Raw genomic sequence first — 9087 nt, 5'->3', positions numbered from 1 at the left:
TTCGTGTGTGTATGTGTAAGTTTTGTGAGTGTGTGTGTGTGTAAGTTTTTGTGCGTGTGTGTGTGAGTTTTTTGTGTTAATGTGTAGGTTTTTGTGTGTGTGTGTGTGTGTGTGTAAGTTTTTGTGTGTGTTTAAGTTTTTGCGTGTGTGTGTGAGTTTTCGTGTGTTTGTGTGTGTAAGTTTTGTGTGTGTGTGTGTGTGTGTGTGTGTGTTTGTTTGTGTGTGTGGTTGTGTGTGTGTAAGTTTTTGTGTGCATTAAAGTTTTTGTGTGCATGTAAGTTTTCGTGTGCTTCCCAAATCATGAGTTTCAGACAACACACTCCTATGAGTGGCTAAGAAATCTAGCTCAGAAAAGTCAAAAATAGCAAATTAACCATCCCAAATCATAGGTTTCAGTCAACACACACCTACGAATGGCTATGAAATCCTGCTCAGAAAAGTCAACCCACAAATATCAACCCACACACCCCCAAATCATAGGTTTCAGACATCACACACCTACGAAAGACTAAGAAATCCGGTTATGAAAAGTCGGAAATAGCAAATTACACATCCCAAACTATTGGTTTCAGACAACATTCACCTACGAAATACTAGAAGACCTTAGCTCAGAAAAGCCTGAAATAGCAAACTACACACCCCCAAATCATAATGTTCTGACAACACATACCTATGAAAGGCTAAGAAACCTAGCTCAGAAAAGTCGAAAATAGCAAACTACACATCCCAAATCATAGGTTTCAGACACTACACACCTATGAAAGACTAAGAACTCCAACTCAGAAAAGCCCGAAATAGTAATTTACATATCCCAAATCATAAGTTTCAGACAGTATTCACCTACGAAATACTAAGAAACCTTAGCTCAGAAAAGTCTGAAATAGCCAACTACTCATCCCAACCCCGAAGTTTCAGACAACAAACACCTATGAGTGACTAAGAATCCTAGCTCTGAAAAGTCCAAAAAGCAAACTAAACCTCCCAAATCAGGTTTCGTGAAATATACTAATTGCATCCTTTTTTGAATCTGAGAATTATGGCTCACTGAGCCCTTCAAAAGCCTGCCTATATAAATCGGCCTAATTTCTTATTTTTAGGCGTTTCTGTTCTTTTCTGGTTTTAATCTGCATTGTGCACTTCTTGTTTGATGCATTTAAAGTATTAACGGTATTTTTTATCTTTCCATATCCTTTTACGATAGCTGGTATTTATCACACACCCAGAAAAAACAGCCCACGGAAAATAACCCCCACCGAAAGATATCGCGTCCTTTTGAATCTGAGAATTACGACTCACTGAGCCGTTCAACTGGCGGCCTATTTTATATATTTATCAACCACAACGACACACAACCCCAGTCCAAACACCCCCATGTCCATGATCCAATATAAAATTGCTGGAAATAGATCCCCTCCCCCCACCGACCGCTATAGCGGACTGGTTTCAAGTAGAATATCGTCTATAGTTATCTGTCCATATCATGCCTATTGGGTATTATTTAAAAACCCCCAGAAAAAAAAACAGCCCAAGTAAAATCACCCCCATGTAAAATATCAATGCTAAAATAAATTTAATTATACCAACTCCACCCCCAGAAAGATATAACATCATTGTTAATATTAGACAGACTACAAACTGAGCAGTTCCCAAGCCGACAGCTGTGGGAGCTAGATATAACCCCCAGCAAAACAGCACCTGGCCCATCAAACCCACGGAACCTCCCCCGGAGAAACGACATGGAAACATACCCCCTCCCCCCACCGAAAGATATGGTAAAAATGCTATTCAATTTACGCATAATAAAACAATGTATCTTTTTCTTAAACTCACTCCCCGTACTTTTCACGCGAAGAAACAGTTTGTTTTCACCTTACAATGATGGCGATAGACTTGAGGCATTGCCCCCTCCCCCTTTCGCCAATGTCCTAAAAATATTGTTAGGCATTAATTTTGGAAATAACTCATTTCCACGCTTCCATACCACATAGAATTACGCAAAGCCTGTAAGCACACTAGGTTAATTAACAATAATCTCTTTTTTCACGCGAAGCTAACCTTCTCAGAGAAACCTTTGGTTAAGCCGCTATCCAAATTCTTGTATATTTATCAAAGCCGGATGTACTTTAAAGGGGTGTCAGTAATTATCAGATAATTAAATCGTTGCGAGAAATCTGTAAGTCAAGCCATATCGGACAGTATATTAAGGGAATGACAGAAAGTTGACAGTTGCTTTTAGATAATATACGGAATTTATCAAAAACAGAATTAAGGTCGTAAACAGAGGGGGACGGAAGTATGGGGCTTACATAACGAAAAAAGAGCGTATTTTACACTTTTTATCGAGTATAAACATCATATAGGGACGTTTGTATAGGGGGGGGGGTTTTACCCGAATATAGTAGAGGGTGACCACGGAAAACAATTTTATTTTGAAAATAAAAATGAAAACAGAACTTACATTGCTAATTGTGGCTGCCAAGGCTTCAAGTTCATCAATAATTTCATATGTTCTATCCATTGTGTCACAATACTTTCTGATAATTGAATGGGGGCACATGGAGGGCCTTTGGGGAACAGGGAGGGCCTTGGGGGGTCCGGTGGGACATTTGGGGACGGGGGGGCCTGGGGGGCCCACCGAGGGGGTGGGGGGGCCTGTGGGACATGTTGGTCCGGGTGGAGGGCCTGTGGGACCCGTTGGACCTTTGAGAGCTCGATGGGCCTTTGGGGACCGGTGGAGGACCTTTAGGGCACAGGGAGGGCCTTTGGGGCACAGGGAGGGCCTTTGGGGGTCCGGAGGGGCAGTTGGGGACCGGTGGAAGGCCTTTGGGACCCCGTTGGTCGTTTGGGAGCTCGATGGGCCTTTGGGGACCGGAGGAGGACCTTTGGGGCACAGGGAGGGCCTTTGGGGCACAGGGAGGGCCTTTTGGGGGTCCGGAGGGGCAGTTGGGGACCGGTGGAGGGCCTTTGGGACCCCGTTGGTCCTTTGGGAGCTCGATGGGCCTTTGGGGACCGGAGGAGGGCCTTTGGGGGCACAGAAAGGGCCTTTGGAGCACAGGGAGGGCCTTTGGGGGTCGGGAGGGGCCGTTGGGGCCCGGTGGAGGGCCTTTGGGACCCCGTTGGTCCTTTGGGTGCTCGATGGGCCTTTGGGGACCGGAGGAGGACCGTGGGGGCACAGGGAGGGCCTTTGGGGCACAGGGAGGGCCTTTGGGGGTCCGGAGGCGCAGTTGGGGACCGGTCGAGGGCCTTTGTGACCCCGTTGGTCCTTTGGGAGCTCGATGGGCCTTTGGGGACCGGAGGAGGACCGTTGGGGCACAGGGAGGGCCTTTGGGGCACAGGGAGGGCTTTTGGGGGTCCGGAGGGGCAGTTGGGGACCGGTGGAGGGCCTTTGGGACCCCTTGGTCCTTTGGGAGCTCGATGGGCCTTTGGGGACCGGAGGAGGGCCTTTGGGGGCACAGGGAGGGCCTTTGGAGCACAGGGATGGCCGTTGGGGGTCCGGGGGGACAGTTGGGAGCCGGGGGGACCTTGGGGGCCGGGGGTGGGCGTGTGGGGGGCGGGGGGGGCCTTGGGGGGCGCCGGTGGCCCTTTGGGAGCCCGGGGGACCTTTGAGGACCGGGGGCTTCCTTCGGGGTTGGGGTAGGAGGATTGGAACCCTTTGGGGTTGGGTTAGAGGACCTCACAACACTGTTCAAATGAAACTTGTGTATTATAACGACCACAGAGTTTCACCATTAAATTCTCTTCTAAAATCTCTTCAAAAATCTTCTTTTAAAATGTCTCTATCTGTTTCGCCGAAATAGTTCCATAACCTGTCTTAAACGGTTTCGCCCAAATAATCCCTAAACGTAAATTCAGCGTGTTCCTTTGTTATTGGCATCTCTGCGCTAACGCATTTCAAATTAATATGAAACCTTTTCGCGCGCTAAAACAATTCATCGCTAAGATGTTTCTTGCCTAATTGTTTCCGTGGCCTTTGGTTATTAATATCCTTTGGAGTTCGACCAGTAGAACTGTTCCCGAGGCAAAGACATTAATGACTTGGATCTATTAGAGAAATGTTTCTAGGCGAAAATTTTTAAAGTCTGACAGATGATGTCATTGATTGATTGATCTGTCAAGAAAGGGAAATTAATTTGTTGTTTCTAAGGGGAATTATTGATTCACGATAGGTGAATTGAGGTCGACAGCACAGGTGTTCTGACTCGTGACAGCACCACGTGGTTTATGGTTTTCCAAGTGAGAAAATTCCTGTTTTTCAAATTCTCACTGACAAAAACCATAAAAACATACAAAAATGTGAGAAAGTTCCTGTTTTTAAAATTCTCACTGAAAAAAACCATAAAAACATAAATAAATGTGACAAAATTCATGGTTTTTAAAGTTAGAAAATTCCTGTTTTTTCATTCTCACTGAGAAAACCATAAACCACGTGGTCATGTTCGGATCAATAGGGTCATCTCTACTTGCCTCTTTAAAGAGGCGACCCACCACAATGTTAAGCAATTTCCGGTCCCAGCGGTCACAGAGAGACAGCGGTGATCGCATTTTGTAGCCCAAGCTCCAACTAAGAAACGTGCAAAATTTCACCCCCTCCGACTTTATCTTCATGGGTAAAAATGGGCCGGAAGTTTCGAACCTCCGACCACAGCCCCCCTTTAACGTTGTCCGATTAGGCTGAAATTTAGAGGTTAAGCCTTCCTAGGACTCGGGAGCTTATCGTCGAAATTTCGGCTCAATCCAATCACTCCTTCGCTGTTTTCCAAAAAACAAATATAGCCACTTAAAGTTCATTTCTCTTTTTTTTATCAGCCACGCCTACAGGCCACAGTTGGCAGCAGATCCGGGTGAATGAGGACTCATTTGAAGCGGAATTCCACCTGTTAGGGCCTTTTGATATTCTCAGACCGAAAAAATTATCCCCCGAACTTACATTTACGAAAAACCTCGTTTTCCTATAAGAGCCCATGTTAATTTTTCCCACCACAACCCCCCTTTAACGTTGTCCGATCAGGCTGAAATTTAGGGGATAAGCTTTCCTGTGGCCTGGAAGCTTATCCTCCAAATCTCAGCTTAATCCGATCCTTCCTTCCCTATTTTCCAAAAACCAAATTTCAAGTTTTGTGGGGATTTGCTTGCGTCAAAAATAGATACGAGAGACTAAAATAATATAACAAGTGTCTCTTTGGTACAATGGTCGCTGTTCCTGACTGTCACGTGGTAGATCCGGTTTCGATTCCCAGTCAGAGAAAATTTTTTATATACTGAATTTAAAGTTTAAAAAAACTCAGTTTCTTTTTTAAATCCAATCTATTAAATCCTTCGGCTCAAAAGGCGTCTCCAGAAGAATATCACAGTCGGCCTTCAGGTTACAGGTAAGTCTCCACTGCTTTGATAACATGCCGTATACCCGCATGCTCGAAGAAAAGATGAAAAAAGAAAATCCTACTGTGCATTTGATTTGAGTATTCAGGAATTAAAAGCCTTAACAGAAGAATCTTCAAAAGAGGGGGGTTTGGGAGGCGGCAGCCCCCCCCATATTTAACTCCTGAAAAGATCAGCTAACAGTTAGTCAAGCAATAATAAGTAATAAACTGTACAAAAACGTGCAGAAATTATTTGAAAAAAACTACGTTTTCTAAAGAGTTAAAGAGGCTGAGTCACAAGTTCAAACCTTAAAACGTACAGGGATTAGGAGGTACAGTTGGGGGGCTGCCGCCCCCAAACCCCCGCTTCCGTATATGAAAGGTGCTGTGCCCTCCTCAACGCCTCGCTCTTTACGCTAAAGTTTGACTTTCTCACAAATCTTTTTTTAAACAATAAAAACTTTAGCGTAAAGAGCGAGGCGTTGAGGAGGGCACAGCCCCTTTCATATATGGAAGCGGGGGTTTGGGGGGTGGCAGCCCCACAACTGCACCTTCTAATCCCTGTACGTTTTAAGGTTCGAACTTGTGACTCAGCCTCTATAACTCTTTAGAAAACGTAGTGTTTTTCAAATAATTAGAATAAATAACCGAGTCAAACTCAAAACGAGCAGAAATTAACATAAGTTGGGCTCAAAACCCCTATACCTTCCAAAGGCCAGAACATAATTTGCACTTTACTGAAAAAAATACAAATGAATGTTCATTGTCAGTTTAATATACATTTACTGACATTTAGTAATCAAAATCATAATATTATTTGATTTATTAAAGTTATAAAAGTATAAACGTTTATATTTTTTTCAGTAAAGTGCAAATTATGTTCTGGCCTTGGGAAGGCATAGGGGTTTTGAGCCCAACTTATGTTATTTTCTGCTCGTTTTGAGTTTGACTATTTGATTATTTGATTTTATTTTTGCTCATTTTTTGTTTAATGGAGTTCTTTACTTTTCTTTGAAAAACTTATATTTTGGAAAAAGTTTTTTATTTAATTTCTGTTCGTTTTATATTGACAAAGTCTTTTCAGGGAAAAAGAAAATAATACTTTAAATCTCGGTTTTTTTTTAAGAATTTATAGTTTGGCCTGCTATTTGTATGCTGGAGAAAACTTTTCAACAATTTTTAACAACATACACATAATTTCCAGAACTTTCAACTACGTTGAACAAAATAGCTATCTGAAAATTTTTATCGAATGTGTTTGGGGGAATGGTGGGCGTGAGAGAGGGGTTAGTTACCGTCCAATCACTTCCAACTATTAAAAAGGGCACTATCCCTCTCAATTTCCAATTGAATGAGCCCCTTTTGAAGTTTTTACGACAACTCCATCATTAAAAACCTTATATGCCCCTTGGGCATAACTTACAACCTTTGCCCTGGGGACTCTCGGGGGTTTGTCATCCTTAAATACATAATTTCTAGAACTTTCAACTCCGTTGAAAATGGTTATCGAAGCATTGAATGAATGTGTTTGGTCATATGGTGGGCGTAAGAAGGGGGATAATTACTCTCCACACAATATCCACAATTGAAAAGGGCAATTTCAATTTCCAATCATAAGAACCCATTCTCAATTTTCTACAACAACTTTCTATATAAACTTTATATGTCCCCAGAGCATAAATTACAACCCTTGCACTGAAAGCTCTGATGGGTTTTTATCCTAAAAGACCTAATTTCCAGAACTTTCGACTACGTTGAACAAAATGGATATCTAAAATTTTGATTGGATGTGTTTGGGGAAGTGGTGGGCGTGAGAGGGGGGTTAGTTGCCCATTTCAATAAAAACTTTATATGCCCCCAGGGCATAACTTATAACCCTTGCCCTGAAGACTATGGGGAGAGTGTCCTGCTCAAAGATATAATTTTTTGAACTTTAAACTTCGTTGAACAAAATCAACATCAAGTAATTTTGATTGGACATGTTTGGGGAAATGCTGGGCATGGAAGGGGGGTTTCTTGCCTTCTAGTACCTTTAGAATATTACAAAGGGCATTAGTAATTTCAGTTTCCTATCGAATGAGTTAGTTTTGAAGTTTCTACGACGACACGTTCAGTAAAAGCCTTATATGCCCCCAGGGCATAACTCAAAACCCTTGCGCTGAGGGTTGTGGGGGAGTGTCCTCCTCAAAAATATATTTTCTATCTGGAAATCAACTACGCTGAACAAAATGGCTATCTCAAAATTTTGATTGGATATATTTGGGGGAATGATGGGCGTGGGGGGGTTAGTTGCCCTCCAATCGCTCTCGACTATTAAAAAGGGTACTAGCTCTTTGAATTTCCAATTGAATGAGCCTGTTTTGAAGTTTCTACGGCAACGCCTTCTATAAAAACCTTTATGCCCCCAGGGCATAACTTAAAACCCTTGCCCTGAGGGTTGTGGGGGAGTGTCCTCCTAAAAACATACTTTCTATCTGGAAATCAACTACGATGAACAAAATGGCTATCTCAAAATGTTGATTGGATGTGCTTGGGGGAATGATGGGCTTGGGGAGGGGGCTAGTTGCCCTCTAGTCATTTTAAAATATTAAAAAGGGCACTACCCACTCCAATTTCCAATCGAATGAGCCCTTTTCCAAGTTTCTACGAGAACTCCTTCGATACAAAGTGCCCGGGGGATAAAAAACACATTGTGCTCACATCATTCTTTACTCAGTCAGCGCTAGCGCGCTGCCTATGAAAGAGCGATGTGGGTACAATGCATTATTATTTTTTTCAGACCAGGGCACTTTGTGTCGAAGGAATTGTCGCAGAAACTTCGAAAATGGCTCATTTGATTGAAAAAAAGGGCTAGTGCACTTTTTATTAGTTGAAAGTAATTGGAGAGTAACTAATCCCCCTCCCTTTCCACCCTCCCATTTGCCAATTATGTTTAAAAACTAAATGTTGACTTAAGATTAAATCGAAATGCACTGTGTTAATGCTAATTCCCAATAAGGCATCTCAGCATTATCCAGAAAACGACTGAGGGCATTATGTTCGAACTTTCGGGGCCACTTCTGCTCTTAAAATTAACCAAATCAAAATACCGTAAGTGTATCCAAGCTATCAAAGAAAGTGAACAGAATTTTTTGTGAATTAGGTATCAAGTTTTCTATTTCATGTCAACTAGAGAAGGTATGAAACTAAATTAAACACTACTATTTGTTTAGATTTTTAAAAGGGTGTATGTTGTTAAAAATTGATGAAAAATTTTCTCCAGCATACAAATAGCAGGCCAAACTATAAAGTCTTAAAAAACAAAAAGCCAAGGATGAAACTACCACTAATCAGCATCGATTAATAAATGAAACCCAAAACTAACAGAAATTACAATAAATACCCGAGTCAAACTCAAAACGAACAGAAATTAGCATGAAAATGCTAGTAAACCCGTAACTCAAAACCCGTATGCCTTTCGAAGGCCAGAACATAATTTGCACTTTACTGAAAAAAATGCAAATGAATGTGCATTGTCAGTTTAATATACATATACTGATATTTATTAATCAAAATATTAATATTACTTGATTTATTAAAGTTATAAGAGTAAAAAAATTGTTTTTTTTCATTAAAGTGCAAATTATGTACTGGCCTTGGGAAGGCATAGGGGTTTTTAGCCCTACTCTTGTTAATTTCTGCTCTTTTTTAGTTTAACTCGGTTATTTATTGTAATTTCTGTTCGTTT

This window comes from Artemia sp. Qi Xiang Cuo, chromosome 3 (genome assembly GCF_049724085.1).
Source record: "Artemia sp. Qi Xiang Cuo chromosome 3, ASM4972408v1, whole genome shotgun sequence".
In the NCBI taxonomy this organism is placed as follows: Eukaryota; Metazoa; Arthropoda; class Branchiopoda; order Anostraca; family Artemiidae; genus Artemia; species Artemia sp. Qi Xiang Cuo.
Note: the sequence above shows the minus strand (reverse complement) of the source record.